The following is a 26126-nucleotide window of genomic DNA, read 5'->3' as shown; positions in this document are numbered from 1 at the left end:
CTATTATACAATTTTGCTTATCATGTCTACCTTCTGATATATTCTGGCTCCATCTGGTAAGAATTTGCATTGCTTCCGGGTCTACCCCCGGTCGGTCTTGATTTCTGATCACACAATTTATGAGGAAACGTAACAGTTCCCCCTGTATCTCCACTTTCTGGTATTCCATAGCTCTATTAATACATTCTGAATCTTGCCCTGTTTGGACAAAATGATATATTTTATCTAGATGCGCAGTCATTCCTGGTAACTTCCCTAAATACACTGCGGCTCGTCTGATACGCAATGATGCCAGGGTCATTTCGTCCTCTTTGCCGGGCACAGGGTCATATCTACAATCTACAAGAAGTTCCTTAAGCGTAAGAGCATTTATGAGTTTGGGTGTACGTGAATGAGTTGACTCTTGAAAAGTAAGTTTATTTATTCTGGGTGGCGTAGAAAAAATGTTGGTAGCACCTCCCGTAGCCCCATCTGGGGTGTCGGGTGTGAAAGGATTCGTTGAACGTGACACAGCAACTATAGGTGTGGACACAGCTATAGAAGTAGCTGTAGGAACAGATGCAGAAACAGATGTGCTTGCCGGAACTTGTGACACGATCTGTTGCTGTAGGGATACTGGTACTGGATCTTGGCGTTGAACCTCCCTGGTATGCGGTCTATGTGGGGCGGAATTAGCATATTCGGGAGCTGCGTCATCTAAATATGAGGAAAGAAAAACATCTTCTGTGGTTCTAGGATGCCCCTTAGGATGTACCTTTATTGGGAATAATGGGGGTGGCAAGTCTTTCGGTATCTCTGGAGTAGCCTTAGGTAATCCTTCGGCCAGAAGGGGATACATACCATTCATAAGGGCATTTCTTTGTCTGTCTACTTGTTCTGTTTTCACTCGGATACCTTCCTCAATTAATAGATTTTCTCGAACTTTATTTGAACTCTCTTTATTCTTCTCTTCCTGTCGGAGTGCTTTTTCTGTGCGTCTATGAGATTCTTTACGCCATAACTCAACGGCGTCTTTCTGTGACTGTCTGACTTTCCTTTTCCATAACTCTTCCTCTACTTTCATGATGCACTCTGCATCCCAGGTCCCCGCTGCGGGCCACCTCTGACTTTCTGGTAATTCCTTGGTGTAGTCTACCCATAAATCAAGAAATAATATAGCGTCTAAGCCATGTTTATGATACATGAAGTACCCTGGAGTGTCCCTAGGAGGAATAGGAACGGCTTCTTCGAGTACCCCTTTTCTTGTAGTGATCTGTCTTAGTTTCGAAAAGAGCGGCATATTGAGAACTGATCTGATACTTAATTTTGAACAAACTTAATACAGTAAACACGATAATGAACATTCATTCACACCACAATATGCAGGACGTATTTAAAACATTTAACATTTAACATTTAACTGAGCAACGATGATGATGACGATCTAAGGAAAACTTAATCACTTAAACATAATACTCGGCATTAACTGAATTATTCTGAATTTATATACTTGATATACTAGATATACTGCTAAACAGTACAGATACACTGCTGAAACAGTGCAGACCGGATTTGTGTACCCAAACCCGTCTTGACCGGCACAACCTATGTGCACGTCAGAAATGCCTCCCCAGTAATGGTACTCACCGGGTAGCTTCGGAAACGGAAGGCCTCGGAAACTGAACTGAACTTGAACCGGACTGGACTCGACTCGACTCGTCGGAAACTGGACTCGACTTCGGACTTCGGGAAACTGGTGGGCCTCTGTATACCTCGGATCTTGCTCTCTCAGCTAGGCTCTGGTCGGGATACTTCGCACTTCTCACCACCTCGTCTGGGTGTTGATCGCAGCCTCAGTCGCCCCCGCTTGACCGGAGGGAGATACAGGAAATCCTGCTGGTACGCGTTATTGTCCGTCCAGCTGTGGCAGGAGACCGGGCCTGCAACTCACCGCCGGCGCGTGAGATGAGAAAGTGTCCCTGTTCGGGCGCCATTCATGTGGTAAATAAAATATTACCGGGACTTAATTTGATACAGAAACATAATAAAATAGCTCAGTAAATAAGAGGCAGAATCCGTGGTATTAGAGGTTCAGAATGGGCTTTATTCCAATGATCGATTATAATCGGTTGCTCCAAGTTCCGTCACCACGAAGGTTCAGGAAGTGAAGTACATACTTTATTGACAAGAAATGACTTTTATAGAACATACATTACAATGAAGCGAATGCAGTAGGCGTAACAATTGATAAGGAAAATGACGATTCACATGCGTAACCGAAAATGGGTGTAATAAGGAGTAAAAAGGAACATAATTGGTTATGATGTCATATATAGGTGGATCTATAAGATAATACTTGGCATAGATGCGCGCGCAGCAGCGTGACGTGTGATTGACGTGCAACTAGGGGGTGAAGGGGACTTGACATTTAGCTCTACATGTGGAGACGAAAAGTCTGGGGGGTCAAGTCAACCTAATACCAAATCATATCTAACATCCTATGTTTAAAGAACTATGTTATCCACAAAAGAAGGACTCTCGGACAGAATCTATTCTATACTGCCTGTGCGTGCGTGTACAAGCGTCTAAGTGTCTATATGAGATGCAAGGGGCAGAAACCTTCCATGGTAACAGGGCTATGAATTACTTGCATAAAGACAGAGAAGCCGAGCCTTTGCTCGGTAGCTGGAAGAATGTTTACTTAAACTACTAGACAGGAATGCTTTGGGCAGGGACGAAGCAGATAACTCGAAGGTGAAATACAGTTCTTGGCAGAGAATAGGCTGATGTCAGGCTTCGTGAGCCGCGCAGAGAATGAGACAAAGTTCATAGTCACAGATGCAGGCTCAGACTGGAGTTTTCAGAGGCAGAAGGCAAGAAGAGTTTGATGACAGAATCAGGGCCTACTTGCCTGGACTGAAAAATGGCATAAGTGAACCATATAAAGCCGGTGGCCTTTCATACTTAGGAATGAAATATCCGACCTATTCATGGCGGATCTGACAGAGGACATGTTGACGGTGGACGCACATGTGTTTGCGTCTTCAGAACTAGAACTGGAGGGAACATACATGTACTTGTGATTCATACATGGAACCGTTGGGGTCCAAGATAGGGGACATAACTGATCAGAAAAATCCATATTTCCACACTATGGCCTAATGGTTAAGGTCTTGGACTCTTACTCTGGCCTCATAGCTACTGTCTTAACTCTTACTCTGGCCTCATAGCTACTGTCTTAACTCTTACTCTGGCCTCATAGCTACTGTCTTAACTCTTACTCTGCCTCATAGCTACTGTCTTAACTCTTACTATGGCCTAATGGTTAAGGTCTTGGACTCTTACTCTGGCCTCATAGCTACTGTCTTAACTCTTACTCTGGCCTCATAGCTACTGTCTTAACTCTTACACTGGCCTAATGGTTAAGGTCTTGTACTCTTACTCTGGCCTCATAGCTACTGTCTTAACTCTTACTCTGGCCTCATAGCTACTGTCTTAATTCTTACTCTGGCCTCATAGCTACTGTCTTAACTCTTACTCTGGCCTCATAGCTATTGTCTTAACTCTTACTCTGGCCTAATGGTTAAGGTCTTGGACTCTTACTCTGGCCTCATAGCTACTGTCTTAACTCTTACGCTGGCCTCATAGCTACTGCCTTAACTCTTACTCTGGCCTAATAGCTACTGTCTTAACTCTTACTCCGACCTCATAGCTACTGTCTTAACTCTTACTCTGGCCTAATGGTTAAGGTCTTGGACTCTTACTCTGGCCTAATGGTTAAGGTCTTGGACTCTTACTCTGGCCTCATAGCTACTGTCTTAACTCTTACTCTGGCCTCATAGCCACTGTCTTAACTCTTACTCTGGCCTCATGGCTACTGTCTCAACTCTTACTCTGGCCTAATGGTTAAGGTCTTGGACTCTTACTCTGGCCTAATGGTTAAGGTCTTGGACTCTTACTCTGGCCTCATAGCTACTGTCTTAACTCTTACTCTGGCCTAATGGTTAAGGTCTTGGACTCTTACTCTGGCCTAATGGTTAAGGTCTTGGACTCTTACTCTGGCCTCATAGCTACTGTCTTAACTCTTACTCTGGCCTCATAGCCACTGTCTTAACTCTTACTCTGGCCTCATAGCTACTGTCTCAACTCTTACTCTGGCCCCATAGCTACTGTCTTAACTCTTACTCTGGCCTCATAGCTACTGTCTTAACTCTGACTCTGGCCTAATGGTTAAGGTCTTGGAATCTTACTCTGGCCTCATAGCTACTGTCTTAACTCTTACTCTGGCCTAATAGCTACTGTCTTAACTCTTACTCCGGCCTCATAGCTACTGTCTTAACTCTTCCTCTGGCCTAATAGCTACTGTCTTAACTCTTACTCTGGCCTCATAGCTACTGTCTTAACTCTTACTCTGGCCTCATAGCTACTGTCTTAACTCTTACTCTGGCCTAATGGTTAAGGTCTTGGACTCTTACTCTGGCCTCATAGCTACTGTCTTAACTCTTACTCTGGCCTAATGGTTAAGGTCTTGGACTCTTACTCTGGCCTCAAAGCTACTGTCTTAACTCTTACTCTGGCCTAATGGTTAAGGTCTTGGACTCTTACTCTGGCCTCATAGCTACTGTCTTAACTCTTACTCTGGCCTCATAGCTACTGTCTTAACTCTTACTCTGACCTAATAGCTACTGTCTTAACTCTTACTCTGGCCTAATAGCTACTGTCTTAACTCTTACGCTGGCCTAATGGTTAAGGTCTTGGACTCTTACTCAGGCCTAATAGCTACTGTCTTAACTCTTACTCTGGCCTAATAGCTACTGTCTTAACTCTTACTCTGGCCTAATGGTTAAGGTCTTCGACTCTTACTCTGGCCTCATAGCTACTGTCTTAACTCTTACTCTGGCCTCATAGCTACTGTCTTAACTCTTACTCTGGCCTAATGGTTAAGGTCGTGGACTCTTACTCTGGCCTAATAGCTACTGCCTTAACTCTTACTCTGGCCTCATAGCTACTGTCTTATCTCTTACTATGGCCTAATGGTTAAGGTCTTGGACTCTTACTCTGGCCTCATAGCTACTGTCTTAACTCTTACTCTGGCCTCATAGCTACTGTCTTAACTCTTACTCTGGCCTAATGGTTAAGGTCTTGGACTCTTACTCTGGCCTCATAGCTACTGTCTTAACTCTTACTCTGGCCTCATAGCTACTGTCTTAACTCTTACACTGGCCTAATGGTTAAGGTCTTGTACTCTTACTCTGGCCTCATAGCTACTGTCTTAACTCTTACTCTGGCCTCATAGCTACTGTCTTAACTCTTACTCTGGCCTAATAGCTACTGTCTTAATTATTACTCTGGCCTCATAGCTACTGTCTTAACTCTTACTCTGGCCTCATAGCTATTGTCTTAACTCTTACTCTGGCCTAATGGTTAAGGTCTTGGACTCTTACTCTGGCCTCATAGCTACTGTCTTAACTCTTACTCTGGCCTCATATCTACTGTCTTAACTCTTACTCTGGCCTAATGGTTAAGGTCTTGGACTCTTACTCTGGCCTCATAGCTACTGTCTTAACTCTTACTCTGGCCTCATAGCTACTGTCTTAACTCTTACTCTGGCCTAATGGTTAAGGTCTTGGACTCTTACTCTGGCCTCATAGCTACTGTCTTAACTCTTACTCTGGCCTAATGGTTAAGGTCTTGGACTCTTACTCTGGCCTCATAGCTACTTTCCTAACTCTTACTCTGGCCTCATAGCTACTGTTTTAACTCTTACTCTGGCCTAATGGTTAAGGTCTTGGACTCTTACTCTGGCCTCATAGCTACTGTCTTAACTCTTACTCTGGCCTCATAGCTACTGTCTTAAATCTTACTCTGGCCTAATGGTTAAGGTCTTGGACTCTTACACTGGCCTAATGGTTAAGGTCTTGGACTCTTACTCTGGCCTCATAGCTACTGTCTTAACTCTTACTCTGGCCTCATAGCTACTGTCTTAACTCTTACTCTGGCCTCATAGCTACTGTCTTAACTCTTACTCTGGCCTACTGGTTAAGGTCTTGGACTCTTACTCTGGCTCCATAGCTACTGTCTTAACTCTTACTCTGGCCTAATAGCTACTGTCTTAACTCTTACTCTGGCCTCATAGCTACTGTCTTAACTCTTCCTCTGGCCTAATAGCTACTGTCTTAACTCTTACTCTGGCCTCATAGGTGCTGTCTTAACTCTTACTCTGGCATCATAGCTACTGTCTTAACTCTTACTCTGGCCTAATGGTTAAGGTCTTGGACACTTACTCTGGCCTCATAGCTACTGTCTTAACTCTGACTCTGGCCTAATGGTTAAGGTCTTGGACTCTTACTCTGGCCTCATAGCTACTGTCTTAACTCTTACTCTGGCCTAATGGTTAAGGTCTTGGACTTTTACTCTGGCCTCATAGCTACTGTCTTAACTCTTACTCTGGCCTCATAGCTACTGTCTTAACTCTTACTCTGGCCTAATAGCTACTGTCTTAACTCTTACTCCGGCCTAATAGCTACTGTCTTAACTCTTACGCTGGCCTAATGGTTAAGGTCTTGGACTCTTACTCTGGCCTAATAGCTACTGTCTTACCTCTTACTCTGGCCTAAAAGCTACTGTCTTAACTCTTACTCTGGCCTAATGGTTAAGGTCTTGGACTCTTACTCTGGCCTCATAGCTACTGTCTTAACTCTTACTCTGGCCTCATAGCTACTGTCTTAACTCTTACTCTGGCCGAATGGTTAAGGTCTTGGACTCTTACTCTGGCCTCATAGCTACTGTCTTAACTCTTACTCTGGCCTCATAGCTACTGTCTTAACTCTTACTCTGGCCTAATAGCTACTGTCTTAACTCTTACTCTGGCCTCATAGCTACTGTCTTAACTCTTACTCTGGCCTAATGGTTAAGGTCTTGGACTCTTACTCTGGCCTCATAGCTACTGTCTTAACTCTTACTCTGGCCTCATAGCTACTGTCTTAACTCTTACTCTGGCCTAATAGCTACTGTCTTAACTCTTACTCTGGCCTAATGGTTAAGGTCTTGGACTCTTAAACTGGCCTAATAGCTACTGTCTTAACTCTTACTCTGGCCTAATGGTTAAGGTCTTGGACTCTTACTCTGGCCTCATAGCTACTGTCTTAACTCTTACTCTGGCCTCATAGCTACTGTCTTAACTCTTACTCTGGCCTAATAGCTACTGTCTTAACTCTTACGCTGGCCTAATGGTTAAGGTCTTGGACTCTTACTCTGGCCTAATAGCTACTGTCTTAACTCTTACTCTGGCCTAATAGCTACTGTCTTAACTCTTACTCTGGCCTAATGGTTAAGGTCTTCGACTCTTACTCTGGCCTCATAGCTACTGTCTTAACTCTTACTCTGGCCTCATAGCTACTGTCTTAACTCTTACTCTGGCCTAATGGTTAAGGTCGTGGACTCTTACTCTGGCCTAATAGCTACTGCCTTAACTCTTACTCTGGCCTCATAGCTACTGTCTTATCTCTTACTATGGCCTAATGGTTAAGGTCTTGGACTCTTACTCTGGCCTCATAGCTACTGTCTTAACTCTTACTCTGGCCTCATAGCTACTGTCTTAACTCTTACTCTGGCCTCATAGCTACTGTCTTAACTCTTACTCTGGCCTAATGGTTAAGGTCTTGGACTCTTACTCTGGCCTCATAGCTACTGTCTTAACTCTTACTCTGGCCTCATAGCTACTGTCTTAACTCTTACACTGGCCTAATGGTTAAGGTCTTGTACTCTTACTCTGGCCTCATAGCTACTGTCTTAACTCTTACTCTGGCCTCATAGCTACTGTCTTAACTCTTACTCTGGCCTAATAGCTACTGTCTTAATTCTTACTCTGGCCTCATAGCTACTGTCTTAACTCTTACTCTGGCCTCATAGCTATTGTCTTAACTCTTACTCTGGCCTAATGGTTAAGGTCTTGGACTCTTACTCTGGCCTCATAGCTACTGTCTTAACTCTTACTCTGGCCTCATATCTACTGTCTTAACTCTTACTCTGGCCTAATGGTTAAGGTCTTGGACTCTTACTCTGGCCTCATAGCTACTGCTTAACTCTTACTCTGGCCTCATAGCTACTGTCTTAACTCTTACTCTGGCCTAATGGTTAAGGTCTTGGACTCTTACTCTGGCCTCATAGCTACTGTCTTAACTCTTACTCTGGCCTAATGGTTAAGGTCTTGGACTCTTACTCTGGCCTCATAGCTACTTTCCTAACTCTTACTCTGGCCTCATAGCTACTGTTTTAACTCTTACTCTGGCCTAATGGTTAAGGTCTTGGACTCTTACTCTGGCCTCATAGCTACTGTCTTAACTCTTACTCTGGCCTCATAGCTACTGTCTTAAATCTTACTCTGGCCTAATGGTTAAGGTCTTGGACTCTTACACTGGCCTAATGGTTAAGGTCTTGGACTCTTACTCTGGCCTCATAGCTACTGTCTTAACTCTTACTCTGGCCTCATAGCTACTGTCTTAACTCTTACTCTGGCCTCATAGCTACTGTCTTAACTCTTACTCTGGCCAAATGGTTAAGGTCTTGGACTCTTACTCTGGCTCCATAGCTACTGTCTTAACTCTTACTCTGGCCTAATAGCTACTGTCTTAACTCTTACTCTGGCCTCATAGCTACTGTCTTAACTCTTCCTCTGGCCTAATAGCTACTGTCTTAACTCTTACTCTGGCCTCATAGGTGCTGTCTTAACTCTTACTCTGGCATCATAGCTACTGTCTTAACTCTTACTCTGGCCTAATGGTTAAGGTCTTGGACACTTACTCTGGCCTCATAGCTACTGTCTTAACTCTGACTCTGGCCTAATGGTTAAGGTCTTGGAATCTTACTCTGGCCTCATAGCTACTGTCTTAACTCTTACTCTGGCCTAATGGTTAAGGTCTTGGACTTTTACTCTGGCCTCATAGCTACTGTCTTAACTCTTACTCTGGCCTCATAGCTACTGTCTTAACTCTTACTCTGGCCTAATAGCTACTGTCTTAACTCTTACTCCGGCCTAATAGCTACTGTCTTAACTCTTACGCTGGCCTAATGGTTAAGGTCTTGGACTCTTACTCTGGCCTAATAGCTACTGTCTTAACTCTTACTCTGGCCTAATGGTTAAGGTCTTGGACTCTTACTCTGGCCTCATAGCTACTGTCTTAACTCTTACTCTGGCCTCATAGCTACTGTCTTAACTCTTACTCTGGCCGAATGGTTAAGGTCTTGGACTCTTACTCTGGCCTCATAGCTACTGTCTTAACTCTTACTCTGGCCTCATAGCTACTGTCTTAACTCTTACTCTGGCCTAATAGCTACTGTCTTAACTCTTACTCTGGCCTCATAGCTACTGTCTTAACTCTTACTCTGGCCTAATGGTTAAGGTCTTGGACTCTTAAACTGGCCTAATAGCTACTGTCTTAACTCTTACTCTGGCCTAATGGTTAAGGTCTTGGACTCTTAGTCTGGCCTCATAGCTACTGTCTTGGACTCTTACTCTGGCCTAATGGTTAAGGTCTTGGACTCTTACTCTGGCCTCATAGCTACTGTCTTAACTCTTACTCTGGCCTCATAGCTACTGTCTTAACTCTTATTCTGGCCTCATAGCTACTGTCTTAACTCTTACTCTGGCCTCATAGCTACTGTCTTAACTCCTACTCTGGCCTAATAGCTACTGTCTTAACTCTTACTCTGGCCTCATAGCTACTGTCTTAACTCTTACTCTGGCCTAATAGCTACTGTCTTAACTCTTACTCCGGCCTAATAGCTACTGTCTTAACTCTTACGCTGGCCTAATGGTTAAGGTCTTGGACTCTTACTCTGGCCTAATAGCTACTGTCTTAACTCTTACTCTGGCCTAATGGTTAAGGTCTTGGACTCTTACTCTGGCCTCATAGCTACTGTCTTAACTCTTACTCTGGCCTCATAGCTACTGTCTTAACTCTTACTCTGGCCGAATGGTTAAGGTCTTGGACTCTTACTCTGGCCTCATAGCTACTGTCTTAACTCTTACTCTGGCCTCATAGCTACTGTCTTAACTCTTACTCTGGCCTAATAGCTACTGTCTTAACTCTTACTCTGGCCTCATAGCTACTGTCTTAACTCTTACTCTGGCCTAATGGTTAAGGTCTTGGACTCTTAAACTGGCCTAATAGCTACTGTCTTAACTCTTACTCTGGCCTAATGGTTAAGGTCTTGGACTCTTAGTCTGGCCTCATAGCTACTGTCTTGGACTCTTACTCTGGCCTAATGGTTAAGGTCTTGGACTCTTACTCTGGCCTCATAGCTACTGTCTTAACTCTTACTCTGGCCTCATAGCTACTGTCTTAACTCTTATTCTGGCCTCATAGCTACTGTCTTAACTCTTACTCTGGCCTCATAGCTACTGTCTTAACTCCTACTCTGGCCTAATAGCTACTGTCTTAACTCTTACTCTGGCCTAATGGTTAAGGTCTTGGACTCTTACTCTGGCCTCATAGCTACTGTCTTAACTCTTACTCTGGCCTAATAGCTACTGTCTTAACTCTTACTCTGGCCTCATAGCTACTGTCTTAACTCTTACTCTGGCCTAATGGTTAAGGTCTTGGACTCTTACTCTGGCCTCATAGCTACTGTCTCAACTCTTATTGTGGCCTCATAGCTACTGTCTTAACTCTTACTCTGGCCTAATTGTTAAGGTCTTGGACTCTTACTCTGGCCTAATGGTTAAGGTCTTGGACTCTTACTCTGGCCTCATAGCTACTGTCTTAACTCTTACTCTGGCCTAATAGCTACTATCTTAACTCTGAATCTGGCATAATATCTACTGTCTTAACTCTTACTCTGGCCTAATGGTTAAGGTCTTGTACTCTTCCTCTGGCCTCATAGCTACAGTCTTAACTCTTACTCTAGCCTCATAGCTACTGTCTTGACTCTTACTCTGGCCTAATAGCTACTGTCTTAACTCTTACTCTGGCCTAATGGTTAAGGTCTTGGACTCTTAGTCTGGCCTCATAGCTACTGTCTTAACTCTTCCTCTGGCCTAATAGCTACTGTCTTAACTCTTACTCTGGCCTCATAGGTGCTGTCTTAACTCTTACTCTGGCATCATAGCTACTGTCTTAACTCTTACTCTGGCCTAATGGTTAAGGTCTTGGACACTTACTCTGGCCTCATAGCTACTGTCTTAACTCTGACTCTGGCCTAATGGTTAAGGTCTTGGAATCTTACTCTGGCCTCATAGCTACTGTCTTAACTCTTACTCTGGCCTAATGGTTAAGGTCTTGGACTTTTACTCTGGCCTCATAGCTACTGTCTTAACTCTTACTCTGGCCTCATAGCTACTGTCTTAACTCTTACTCTGGCCTAATAGCTACTGTCTTAACTCTTACTCCGGCCTAATAGCTACTGTCTTAACTCTTACGCTGGCCTAATGGTTAAGGTCTTGGACTCTTACTCTGGCCTAATAGCTACTGTCTTAACTCTTACTCTGGCCTAATGGTTAAGGTCTTGGACTCTTACTCTGGCCTCATAGCTACTGTCTTAACTCTTACTCTGGCCTCATAGCTACTGTCTTAACTCTTACTCTGGCCGAATGGTTAAGGTCTTGGACTCTTACTCTGGCCTCATAGCTACTGTCTTAACTCTTACTCTGGCCTCATAGCTACTGTCTTAACTCTTACTCTGGCCTAATAGCTACTGTCTTAACTCTTACTCTGGCCTCATAGCTACTGTCTTAACTCTTACTCTGGCCTAATGGTTAAGGTCTTGGACTCTTACTCTGGCCTCATAGCTACTGTCTTAACTCTTACTCTGGCCTCATAGCTACTGTCTTAACTCTTACTCTGGCCTAATAGCTACTGTCTTAACTCTTACTCTGGCCTAATGGTTAAGGTCTTGGACTCTTAAACTGGCCTAATAGCTACTGTCTTAACTCTTACTCTGGCCTAATGGTTAAGGTCTTGGACTCTTAGTCTGGCCTCATAGCTACTGTCTTGGACTCTTACTCTGGCCTAATGGTTAAGGTCTTGGACTCTTACTCTGGCCTCATAGCTACTGTCTTAACTCTTACTCTGGCCTCATAGCTACTGTCTTAACTCTTACTCTGGCCTCATAGCTACTGTCTTAACTCTTACTCTGGCCTCATAGCTACTGTCTTAACTCCTACTCTGGCCTAATAGCTACTGTCTTAACTCTTACTCTGGCCTAATGGTTAAGGTCTTGGACTCTTACTCTGGCCTCATAGCTACTGTCTTAACTCTTACTCTGGCCTAATAGCTACTGTCTTAACTCTTACTCTGGCCTCATAGCTACTGTCTTAACTCTTACTCTGGCCTAATGGTTAAGGGCTTGGACTCTTACTCTGGCCTCATAGCTACTGTCTCAACTCTTATTGTGGCCTCATAGCTACTGTCTTAACTCTTACTCTGGCCTAATTGTTAAGGTCTTGGACTCTTACTCTGGCCTAATGGTTAAGGTCTTGGACTCTTACTCTGGCCTCATAGCTACTGTCTTAACTCTTACTCTGGCCTAATAGCTACTATCTTAACTCTGAATCTGGCATAATATCTACTGTCTTAACTCTTACTCTGGCCTAATGGTTAAGGTCTTGTACTCTTCCTCTGGCCTCATAGCTACAGTCTTAACTCTTACTCTAGCCTCATAGCTGCTGTCTTGACTCTTACTCTGGCCTAATAGCTACTGTCTTAACTCTTACTCTGGCCTAATGGTTAAGGTCTTGGACTCTTAGTCTGGCCTCATAGCTACTTTCTTAACTCTTACTCTGGCCTCATAGCTACTGTCCTAACTCTTACTCTGGCCTAATGGTTAAGGTCTTGGACTCTTACTCTGGCCTAATGGTTAAGGTCTTGGACTCTTACTCTTGCCTCATAGCTACTATCTTAACTCTTACTCTGGCCTCATAGCCACTGTCTTAACTCTTACTCTGGCCTCATAGCTACTGTCTCAACTCTTACTCTGGCCTCATAGCTACTGTCTTAACTCTTACTCTGGCCTCATAGCTACTGTCTTAACTCTTACTCTGGCCTAATGGTTAAGGTCTTGGACTCTTACTCTGGCCTCATAGCTACTTTCTTAACTCTTACTCTGGCCTAATAGCTACTGTCTTAACTCTTACTCCGGCCTCATAGCTACTGTCTTAACTCTTCCTCTGGCCTAATAGCTACTGTCTTAACTCTTACTCTGGCCTCATAGCTACTGTCTTAACTCTTACTCTGGCCTCATAGTTACTGTCTTAACTCTTACTCTGGCCTAATGGTTAAGGTCTTGGACTCTTACTCTGGCCTCATAGCTACTGTCTTAACTCTTACTCTGGCCTAATGGTTAAGGTCTTGGACTCTTACTCAGGCCTCAAAGCTACTGTCTTAACTCTTACTCTGGCCTAATGGTTAAGGTCTTGGACTCTTACTCTGGCCTCATAGCTACTGTCTTAACTCTTACTCTGGCCTCATAGCTACTGTCTTAACTCTTACTCTGGCCTAATAGCTACCGTCTTAACTCTTACTCTGGCCTAATAGCTACTGTCTTAACTCTTACGCTGGCCTAATGGTTAAGGTCTTGGACTCTTACTCTGGCCTAATAGCTACTGTCTTAACTCTTACTCTGGCCTAATAGCTACTGTCTTAACTCTTACTCTGGCCTAATGGTTAAGGTCTTCGACTCTTACTCTGGCCTCATAGCTACTGTCTTAACTCTTACTCTGGCCTCATAGCTACTATCTTAACTCTTACTCTGGCGGAATGGTTAAGGTATTGGACTCTTACTCTGCCTCATAGATACTGTCTTAACTCTTACTCTGGCCTCATAGCTACTGTCTTCACTCTTACTCTGGCCTAATAGCTACTGTCTTAACTCTTACTCCGGCCTAATGGTTAAGGTCTTGGACTCTTACTCTGGCCTCATAGCTACTGTCTTAACTCTTACTCTGGCCTAATAGCTACTGTCTTAACTCTTACTCTGGCCTAATGGTTAAGGTCTTGGACTCTTTCTCTGGCCTCATAGCTACTGTCTTGGACTCTTACTCTGGCCTCATAGCTACTGTATTAACTCTAACTCTGGCCTCATAGCTACTGTCTTAACTCTTACTCTGGCCTCATAGCTACTTTCTTAACTCTTACTCCGGCCTCATAGCTACTGTCTTAACTCTTTCTCTGGCCTAATGGTTAAGATCTTGGACTCTTACTCTGGCCTCATAGCTACTGTCTTAACTCTTACTCTGGCCTCATAGCTACTGTCTTAACTCTTAAACTGGCCTAATGGTCAAGGTCTTGTACTCTAACTCTGGCCTCATAGCTACTGTCTTAACTCTTACTCTGGCCTCATAGCTAATGTCTTAACTCTTACTCTGGCCTAATAGCTACTGTCTTAATTCTTACTCTGGCCTCATAGCTACTGTCTTAACTCTTACTCTGGCCTCATAGCTACTGTCTTAACTCTTACTCTGGCCTAATGGTTAAGGTCTTGGACTCTTACTCTGGCCGCATAGCTACTGTCTTAACTCTTACTCTGGCCTCATAGCTACTGTCTTATCTCTTACTCTGGCCTAATGGTTAAGGTCTTGGACTCTTACTCTGGCCTCATAGCTACTTTCCTAACTCTTACTCTGGCCTCATAGCTACTGTTTTAACTCTTACTCTGGCCTAATGGTTAAGGTCTTGGACTCTTACTCTGGCCTCATAGCTACTGTCTTAACTCTTACTCTGGCCTCATAGCTACTGTCTTAACTCTTACTCTGGCCTCATAGCTATTGTCTTAACTCTTACTCTGGCCTAATGGTTAAGGTCTTGGACTCTTACTCTGGCATCATAGCTACTGTCTTAACTCTTACTCTGGCCTCATAGCTACTGTCTTAACTCTTACTCTGGCCTTATAGCTACTGTCTTAACTCTTACTCCGGCCTCATAGCTACTGTCTTAACTCTTACTCTGGCCTCATAGCTACTGTCTTAACTCTTACTCTGGCCTAATGGTTAAGGTCTTGGACTCTTACTCTGGCCTAATGGTTAAGGTCTTGGACTCTTACTCTGGCCTCATAGCTACTGTCTTAACTCTTACTCTGGCCTCATAGCCACTGTCTTAACTCTTACTCTGGCCTCATAGCTACTGTCTCAACTCCTACTCTGGCCTAATGGTTAAGGTCTTGGACTCTTACTCTGGCCTAATGGTTAAGGTCTTGGACTCTTACTCTGGCCTCATAGCTACTGTCTTAACTCTTACTCTGGCCTCATAGCTACTGTCTTAACTCTTACTCTGGCCTAATGGGTAAGGTCTTGGACTCTTACTCTGGCCTAATGGTTAAGGTCTTGGACTCTTACTCTTGCCTCATAGCTACTGTCTTAACTCTTACTCTGGCCTCATAGCCACTGTCTTAACTCTTACTCTGGCCTCATAGCTACTGTCTCAACTCTTACTCTGGCCTCATAGCAACTGTCTTAACTCTTACTCTGGCCTCATAGCTACTGTCTTAACTCTTACTCTGGCCTAATGGTTAAGGTCTTGGACTCTTACTCTGGCCTCATAGCTACTTTCTTAACTCTTACTCTGGCCTCATAGCTACTGTCTTAACTCTTACTCTGGCCTAATAGCTACTGTCTTAACTCTTACTCTGGCCTCATAGCCACTGTCTTAACTCTTACTCTGGCCTCATAGCTACTGTCTTAACTTTTACTCTGGCCTCATAGCTACTGTCTTAACTCTTACTCTGGCCTAATGGTTAAGGTCTTGGACTCTTACTCTGGCCTCATAGCTACTGTCTTAACTCTTACTCTGGCCTAATTGTTAAGGTCTTGGACTCTTACTCTGGCCTCATAGCTACTGTCTTAACTCTTACTCTGGCCTCATAGCTACTGTCTTAACTCTTACTCTGGCCTAATGGTTAAGGTCTTGGACTCTTACTCTGGCCTCATAGCTACTGTCTTAACTCTTACTCTGGCCTCATAGCTACTGTCTTAACTCTTACTCTGGCCTAATAGCTACTGTCTTAACTCTTACTCTGGCCTCATAGCTACTGTCTTAACTCTTACTCTGGCCTCATAGCTACTGTCTTAACTCTTACTCTGGCCTAATGGTGAAGGTCTTGGACTCTTACTCTGGCCTCATAGCTACTGTCTTAACTCTTACTCTGGCCTCATAGCTACTGTCTTAACTCTTACTCTGGCCTAATAGCTACTGTCTTAACTCTTACTCTGGCCTAATTGTTAAGGTCTTGGACTCTTACTCTGGCCTAATAGCTACTGTCTTAACTCTTACTCTGGCCTAATGGTTAAGGTCTTGGACTCTTACTCTGGCCTCATAGCTACTGTCTTGGACTCTTACTCTGGCCTCATAGCTACTGTATAAACTCTTACTCTGGCCTCATAGCTACTGTCTTAACTCTTACTCTGGCCTCATAGCTACTGTCTTAACTCTTACTCTGGCCTCATAGCTACTGTCTTAACTCTTACTCTGGCCTAATGGTTGAGGTCTTGGACTCTTACTCTGGCCTCATAGCTAATGTCTTAACTCTTACTCTGGCCTCATAGCTACTGTCTTAACTCTTACACTGGCCTAATGGTTAAGGTCTTGTACTCTTACTCTGGCCTCATAGCTACTGTCTTAACTCTTACTCTGGCCTCATAGCTACTGTCTTAACTCTTACTCTGGCCTAATAGCTACTGTCTTAATTCTTACTCTGGCCTCATAGCTACTGTCTTAACTCTTACTCTGGCCTCATTGCTATTGTCTTAACTCTTACTCTGGCCTAATGGTTAAGGTCTTGGACTCTTACTCTGGCCTCATAGCTACTGTCTTAACTCTTACTCTGGCCTCATAGCTACTGTCTTAACTCTTACTCTGGCCTAATTGTTAAGGTCTTGGACTCTTACTCTGGCCTAATGGTTAAGGTCTTGGACTCTTACTCTGGCCTCATAGCTACTGTCTTAACTCTTACTCTGGCCTAATAGCTACTATCTTAACTCTGAATCTGGCATAATATCTACTGTCTTAACTCTTACTCTGGCCTAATGGTTAAGGTCTTGGACTCTTCCTCTGGCCTCATAGCTACAGTCTTAACTCTTACTCTAGCCTCATATCTACTGTCTTGACTCTTACTCTGGCCTAATAGCTACTGTCTTAACTCTTACTCTGGCCTAATGGTTAAGGTCTTGGACTCTTAGTCTGGCCTCATAGCTACTTTCTTAACTCTTACTCTGGCCTCATAGCTACTGTCCTAACTCTTACTCTGGCTTAATGGTTAAGGTCTTGGACTCTTACTCTGGCCTCATAGCTACTGTCTTAACTCTTACTCTGAGCTCATAGCTACTGTCTTATCTCTTTCTCTGGCCTAATGGTTAAGGTCTTGGACTCTTACTCTGGCCTCATAGCTACTGTCCTAACTCTTACTCTGGCCTCATAGCTACTGTTTTAACTCTTACTCTGGCCTAATGGTTAGGGTCTTGGACTCTTACTCTGGCCTCATAGCTACTGTCTTAACTCTTACTCTGGCCTCATAGCTACTGTCTTAACCCTTACTCTGGCCTAATGGTTAAGGTCTTGGACTCTTACTCTGGCCTAATGGTTAAGGTCTTGGACTCTTACTCTGGCCTCATAGCTACTGTCTTAACTCTTACTCTGGCCTAATAGCTACTATCTTAACTCTGAATCTGGCATAATATCTACTGTCTTAACTCTTAGTCTGGCCTAATGGTTAAGGTCTTGGACTCTTCCTCTGGCCTCATAGCTACAGTCTTAACTCTTACTCTAGCCTCATAGCTACTGTCTTGACTCTTACTCTGGCCTAATAGCTACTGTCTTAACTCTTACTCTGGCCTAATGGTTAAGGTCTTAGACTCTTAGTCTGGCCTCATAGCTACTTTCTTAACTCTTACTCTGGCCTCATAGCTACTGTCCTAACTCTTACTCTGGCCTAATGGTTAAGGTCTTGGACTCTTACTCTGGCCTCATAGCTACTGTCTTAACTCTTACTCTGAGCTCATAGCTACTGTCTTATCTCTTACTCTGGCCTAATGGTTAAGGTCTTGGACTCTTACTCTGGCCTCATAGCTACTGTCCTAACTCTTACTCTGGCCTCATAGCTACTGTTTTAACTCTTACTCTGGCCTAATGGTTAAGGTCTTGGACTCTTACTCTGGCCTCATAGCTACTGTCTTAACTCTTACTCTGGCCTCATAGCTACTGTCTTAACCCTTACTCTGGCCTAATGGTTAAGGTCTTGGACTCTTACTCTGGCCTCATAGCTACTGTCTTAACTCTTACTCTGACCTCATAGCTACTGTCTTAACTCTTACTCTGGCCTAATGGTTAAGGTCATGGACTCTTACTCTGGCCTCATAGCTACTGTCTTAACTCTTACTCTGGCCTAATAGTTAAGGTCTTGGACTCTTACTCTGGCCTCATAGCTACTGTCTTAACTCTTACTCTGGCCTAATGGTTAAGGTCTTGAACTCTTACTCTGGCCTCATAGCTACTGTCTTAACTCTTACTCTGGCCTAATAGCTACTGTCTTAACTCTTACTCTGGCCTCATAGCTACTGTCTTAACTCTTACTCTGGCCTCATAGCTACTGTCTTAACTCTTACTCTGGCCTCATAACTACTGTCTTAACTCTTACTCTGGCCTAATAGCTACTGTCTTAACTCTTACTCTGGCCTCATAGCTACTGTCTTAACTCTTACTCTGGCCTAATAGCTACTGTCTTAACTCTTACTCTGGCCTCATAGCTACTGTCTTAACTCTTACTCTGGCCTAATAGCTACTGTCTTAACTCTTACTCTGGCCTCATAGCTACTGCCTTAACTCTTACTCTGGCCTAATGGTTAAGGTCTTGGACTCTTACTCTGGCCTCATAGCTACTGTCTTAACTCTTACTCTGGCCTCATAGCTACTGTCTTAACTCTTACACTGGCCTAATGGTTAAGGTCTTGTACTCTTACTCTGGCCTCATAGCTACTGTCTTAACTCTTACTCTGGCCTCATAGCTACTGTCTTAATTCTTACTCTGCCCTCATAGCTACTGTCTTAACTCTTACTCTGGCCTCATAGCTATTGTCTTAACTCTTACTCTGGCCTAATTTTTAAGGTCTTGGACTCTTACTCTGGCCTCATAGCTACTGTCTTAACTCTTACTCTGGCCTCATAGCTACTGTCTTAACTCTTACTCTGGCCTAATGGTTAAGGTCTTGGACTCTTACTCTGGCCTAATGGTTAAGGTCTTGGACTCTTACTCTGGCCTCATAGCTACTGTCTTAACTCTTACTCTGGCCTCATAGCTACTGTCTTAACTCTTACTCTGGCCTCATAGCTACTGTCTCAACTCCTACTCTGGCCTAATGGTTAAGGTCTTGGACTCTTACTCTGGCCTAATGGTTAAGGTCTTGGACTCTTACTCTGGCCTCATAGCTACTGTCTTAACTCTTACTCTGGCCTCATAGCTACTGTCTTAACTCTTACTCTGGCCTAATGGTTAAGGTCTTGGACTCTTACTCTGGCCTAATGGTTAAGGTCTTGGACTCTTACTCTGGCCTCATAGCTACTGTCTTAACTCTTACTCTGGCCTCATAGCCACTGTCTTAACTCTTACTCTGGCCTCATAGCTACTGTCTCAACTCTTACTCTGGCCTCATAGCTACTGTCCTAACTCTTACTCTGGCCTCATAGCTACTGTCTTAACTCTTACTCTGGCCTAATGGTTAAGGTCTTGGACTCTTACTCTGGCCTCATAGCTACTTTCTTAACTCTTACTCTGGCCTAATAGCTACTGTCTTAACTCTTACTCCGGCCTCATAGCTACTGTCTTAACTCTTCCTCTGGCCTAATAGCTACTGTCTTAACTCTTACTCTGGCCTCATAGCTACTGTCTTAACTCTCACTCTGGCCTCATAGTTACTGTCTTAACTCTTACTCTGGCCTAATGGTTAAGGTCTTGGACTCTTACTCTGGCCTCATAGCTACTGTCTTAACTCTTACTCTGGCCTAATGGTTAAGGTCTTGGACTCTTACTCAGGCCTCAAAGCTACTGTCTTAACTCTTACTCTGGCCTAATGGTTAAGGTCTTGGACTCTTACTCTGGCCTCATAGCTACTGTCTTAACTCTTACTCTGGCCTCATAGCTACTGTCTTAACTCTTACTCTGGCCTAATAGCTACTGTCTTAACTCTTACTCTGGCCTAATAGCTACTGTCTTAACTCTTATGCTGGCCTAATGGTTAAGGTCTTGGACTCTTACTCTGGCCTAATAGCTACTGTCTTAACTCTTACTCTGGCCTCATAGTTACTGTCTTAACTCTTACTCTGGCCTAATGGTTAAGGTCGTGGACTCTTACTCTGGCCTAATAGCTACTGCTTTAACTCTTACTCTGGCCTCATAGCTACTATCTTAACTCTTACTCTGGCCGAATGGTTAAGGTCTTGGACTCTTACTCTGGCCTCATAGCTACTGTCTTAACTCTTACTCTGGCCTCATAGCTACTGTCTTAACTCTTACTCTGTCCTAATAGCTACTGTCTTAGCTCTTACTCTGGCCTAATGGTTAAGGTCTTGGACTCTTACTCTGCCTCATAGCTACTGTCTTAACTCTTACTCCGGCCTCATAGCTACTGTCTTCACTCTTACTCTGGCCTAATAGCTACTGTCTTAACTCTTACTCTGGCCTAATGGTTAAGGTCTTGGACTCTTACTCTGGCCTAATAGCTACTGTCTTAACTCTTACTCTGGCCTAATGGTTAAGGTCTTGGACTCTTACTCTGGCCTCATAGCTACTGTCTTTGACTCTTACTCTGGCCTCATAGCTACTGTATTAACTCTTACTCTGGCCTCATAGCTACTGTCTTAACTCTTACTCTGGCCTCATAGCTACTTTCTTAACTCTTACTCTGGCCTCATAGCTACTGTCTTAACTCTTTCTCTGGCCTAATGGTTAAGATCTTGGACTCTTACTCTGGCCTCATAGCTACTGTCTTAACTCTTACTCTGGCCTCATAGCTACTGTCTTAACTCTTACACTGGCCTAATGGTTAAGGTCTTGTACTCTTACTCTGGCCTCATAGCTTCTGTCTTAACTCTTACTCTGGCCTCATAGCTAATGTCTTAACTCTTACTCTGGCCTAATAGCTACTGTCTTAATTCTTACTCTGGCCTCATAGCTACTGTCTTAACTCTTACTCTGGCCTCATAGCTCTTGTCTTAACTCTTACTCTGGCCTAATGGTTAAGGTCTTGGACTCTTACTCTGTCCTCATAGCTACTGTCTTAACTCTTACTCTGGCCTCATAGCTACTGTCTTAACTCTTACTCTGGCCTAATGGTTAAGGTCTTGGACTCTTACTCTGGCCGCATAGCTACTGTCTTAACTCTTACTCTGGCCTCATAGCTACTGTCTTATCTCTTACTCTGGCCTAATGGTTAAGGTCTTGGACTCTTACTCTGGCCTCATAGCTACTTTCCTAACTCTTACTCTGGCCTCATAGCTACTGTTTTAACTCTTACTCTGGCGTAATGGTTAAGGTCTTGGACTCTTACTCTGGCCTCATAGCTACTGTCTTAACTCTTACTCTGGCCTCATAGCTACTGTCTTAACTCTTACTCTGGCCTCATAGCTACTGTCTCAACTCCTACTCTGGCCTAATGGTTAAGGTCTTGGACTCTTACTCTGGCCTAATGGTTAAGGTCTTGGACTCTTACTCTGGCCTCATAGCTACTGTCTTAACTCTTACTCTGGCCTCATAGCTACTGTCTTAACTCTTACTCTGGCCTAATGGTTAAGGTCTTGGACTCTTACTCTGGCCTAATGGTTAAGGTCTTGGACTCTTACTCTGGCCTCATAGCTACTGTCTTAACTCTTACTCTGGCCTCATAGCCACTGTCTTAACTCTTACTCTGGCCTCATAGCTACTGTCTCAACTCTTACTCTGGCCTCATAGCTACTGTCCTAACTCTTACTCTGGCCTCATAGCTACTGTCTTAACTCTTACTCTGGCCTAATGGTTAAGGTCTTGGACTCTTACTCTGGCCTCATAGCTACTTTCTTAACTCTTACTCTGGCCTAATAGCTACTGTCTTAACTCTTACTCCGGCCTCATAGCTACTGTCTTAACTCTTCCTCTGGCCTAATAGCTACTGTCTTAACTCTTACTCTGGCCTCATAGCTACTGTCTTAACTCTCACTCTGGCCTCATAGTTACTGTCTTAACTCTTACTCTGGCCTAATGGTTAAGGTCTTGGACTCTTACTCTGGCCTCATAGCTACTGTCTTAACTCTTACTCTGGCCTAATGGTTAAGGTCTTGGACTCTTACTCAGGCCTCAAAGCTACTGTCTTAACTCTTACTCTGGCCTAATGGTTAAGGTCTTGGACTCTTACTCTGGCCTCATAGCTACTGTCTTAACTCTTACTCTGGCCTCATAGCTACTGTCTTAACTCTTACTCTGGCCTAATAGCTACTGTCTTAACTCTTACTCTGGCCTAATAGCTACTGTCTTAACTCTTATGCTGGCCTAATGGTTAAGGTCTTGGACTCTTACTCTGGCCTAATAGCTACTGTCTTAACTCTTACTCTGGCCTAATAGCTACTGTCTTAACTCTTACTCTGGCCTATTGGTTAAGGTCTTCGACTCTTACTCTGGCCTCATAGCTACTGTCTTAACTCTTACTCTGGCCTCATAGTTACTGTCTTAACTCTTACTCTGGCCTAATGGTTAAGGTCGTGGACTCTTACTCTGGCCTAATAGCTACTGCTTTAACTCTTACTCTGGCCTCATAGCTACTATCTTAACTCTTACTCTGGCCGAATGGTTAAGGTCTTGGACTCTTACTCTGGCCTCATAGCTACTGTCTTAACTCTTACTCTGGCCTCATAGCTACTGTCTTAACTCTTACTCTGTCCTAATAGCTACTGTCTTAGCTCTTACTCTGGCCTAATGGTTAAGGTCTTGGACTCTTACTCTGCCTCATAGCTACTGTCTTAACTCTTACTCCGGCCTCATAGCTACTGTCTTCACTCTTACTCTGGCCTACTAGCTACTGTCTTAACTCTTACTCTGGCCTAATGGTTAAGGTCTTGGACTCTTACTCTGGCCTAATAGCTACTGTCTTAACTCTTACTCTGGCCTAATGGTTAAGGTCTTGGACTCTTACTCTGGCCTCATAGCTACTGTCTTTGACTCTTACTCTGGCCTCATAGCTACTGTATTAACTCTTACTCTGGCCTCATAGCTACTGTCTTAACTCTTACTCTGGCCTCATAGCTACTTTCTTAACTCTTACTCTGGCCTCATAGCTACTGTCTTAACTCTTTCTCTGGCCTAATGGTTAAGATCTTGGACTCTTACTCTGGCCTCATAGCTACTGTCTTAACTCTTACTCTGGCCTCATAGCTACTGTCTTAACTCTTACACTGGCCTAATGGTTAAGGTCTTGTACTCTTACTCTGGCCTCATAGCTTCTGTCTTAACTCTTACTCTGGCCTCATAGCTAATGTCTTAACTCTTACTCTGGCCTAATAGCTACTGTCTTAATTCTTACTCTGGCCTCATAGCTACTGTCTTAACTCTTACTCTGGCCTCATAGCTCTTGTCTTAACTCTTACTCTGGCCTAATGGTTAAGGTCTTGGACTCTTACTCTGTCCTCATAGCTACTGTCTTAACTCTTACTCTGGCCTCATAGCTACTGTCTTAACTCTTACTCTGGCCTAATGGTTAAGGTCTTGGACTCTTACTCTGGCCGCATAGCTACTGTCTTAACTCTTACTCTGGCCTCATAGCTACTGTCTTATCTCTTACTCTGGCCTAATGGTTAAGGTCTTGGACTCTTACTCTGGCCTCATAGCTACTTTCCTAACTCTTACTCTGGCCTCATAGCTACTGTTTTAACTCTTACTCTGGCGTAATGGTTAAGGTCTTGGACTCTTACTCTGGCCTCATAGCTACTGTCTTAACTCTTACTCTGGCCTCATAGCTACTGTCTTAACTCTTACTCTGGCCTAATGGTTAAGGTCTTGGACTCTTACACTGGCCTAATGGTTAAGGTCTTGGACTCTTACTCTGGCCTCATAGCTACTGTCTTAACTCTTACTCTGGCCTCATAGCTACTGTCTTAACTCTTACTCTGGCCTTATAGCTACTGTCTTAACTCTTACTCTGGCCTAATGGTTAAGGTCTTGGACTCTTACTCTGGCTCCATAGCTACTGTCTTAACTCTTACTCTGGCCTAATAGCTACTGTCTTAACTCTTACTCTGCCCTCATAGCTACTATCTTAACTCTTCCTCTGGCCTAATAGCTACTGTCTTAACTCTTACTCTGGCCTCATAGGTACTGTCTTAACTCTTACTCTGGCCTCATAGCTACTGTCTTAACTCTTACTCTGGCCTAATGGTTAAGGTCTTGGACTCTTACTCTGGCCTCATAGCTACTGTCTTAACTCTTACTCTGCCCTAATGGTTAAGGTCTTGGACTCTTACTCTGGCCTCATAGCTACTGTCTTAACTCTTACTCTGACCTAATGGTTAAGGTCTTGGACTCTTACTCTGGCTTCATAGCTACTGTCTTATCTCTTACTCTGGCCTCATAGCTACTGTCTTAACTCTTACTCTGGCTGAATGGTTAAGGTCTTGGACTCTTACTCTGGCCTCATAGCTACTGTCTTAACTCTTACTCTGGCCTCATAGCTACTGTCTTAACTCTTACTCTGGCCTAATATCTACTGTCTTAACTCTTACTCTGGCCTCATAGCTACTGTCTTAACTCTTACTCTGGCCTCATAGCTACTGTCTTAACTCTTACTCTGGCCTAATGGTGAAGGTCTTGGACTCTTACTCTGGCCTCATAGCTACTGTCTTAACTCTTACTCTGGCCTCATAGCTACTGTCTTAACTCTTACTCTGGCCTAATAGCTACTGTCTTAACTCTTACTCTGGCCTAATTTTTAAGGTCTTGGACTCTTACTCTGGCCTAATAGCTACTGTCTTAACTCTTACTCTGGCCTAATGGTTAAGGTCTTGGACTCTTACTCTGGCCTCATAGCTACTGTCTTGGACTCTTACTCTGGCCTCATAGCTACTGTATTAACTCTTACTCTGGCCTCATAGCTACTGTCTTAACTCTTACTCTGGCCTCATAGCTACTGTCTTAACTCTTACTCTGGCCTCATAGCTACTGTCTTAACTCTTACTCTGGCCTAATGGTTAAGGTCTTGGACTCTTACTCTGGCCTCATAGCTAATGTCTTAACTCTTACTCTGGCCTCATAGCTACTGTCTTAAATCTTACACTGGCCTAATGGTTAAGGTCTTGTACTCTTACTCTGGCCTCATAGCTACTGTCTTAACTCTTACTCTGGCCTCATAGCTACTGTCTTAACTCTTACTCTGGCCTAATAGCTACTGTCTTAATTCTTACTCTGGCCTCATAGCTACTGTCTTAACTCTTACTCTGGGCTCATTGCTATTGTCTTAACTCTTACTCTGGCCTAATGGTTAAGGTCTTGGACTCTTACTCTGGCCTCATAGCTACTGTCTTACCTCTTACTCTGGCCTCATAGCTACTGTCTTAACTCTTACTCTGGCCTAATTGTTAAGGTCTTGGACTATTACTCTGGCCTAATGGTTAAGGTCTTGGACTCTTACTCTGGCCTCATAGCTACTGTCTTAACTCTTACTCTGGCCTAATAGCTACTATCTTAACTCTGAATCTGGCATAATATCTACTGTCTTAACTCTTACTCTGGCCTAATTGTTAAGGTCTTGGACTCTTCCTCTGGCCTCATAGCTACAGTCTTAACTCTTACTCTAGCCTCATAGCTACTGTCTTGACTCTTACTCTGGCCTAATAGCTACTGTCTTAACTCTTACTCTGGCCTAATGGTTAAGGTCTTGGACTCTTAGTCTGGCCTCATAGCTACTTTCTTAACTCTGCTCTGGCCTCATAGCTACTGTCCTAACTCTTACTCTGGCTTAATGGTTAAGGTCTTGGACTCTTACTCTGGCCTCATAGCTACTGTCTTAACTCTTACTCTGAGCTCATAGCTACTGTCTTATCTCTTACTCTGGCCTAATGGTTAAGGTCTTGGACTCTTACTCTGGCCTCATATCTACTGTTTTAACTCTTACTCTGGCCTAATGGTTAAGGTCTTGGACTCTTACTCTG

The sequence above is a fragment of the Triturus cristatus genome, chromosome 10 (genome assembly GCF_964204655.1).
Source record: "Triturus cristatus chromosome 10, aTriCri1.1, whole genome shotgun sequence".
In the NCBI taxonomy this organism is placed as follows: domain Eukaryota; kingdom Metazoa; phylum Chordata; class Amphibia; order Caudata; family Salamandridae; genus Triturus; species Triturus cristatus.
This window is presented reverse-complemented; position numbering follows the sequence as displayed.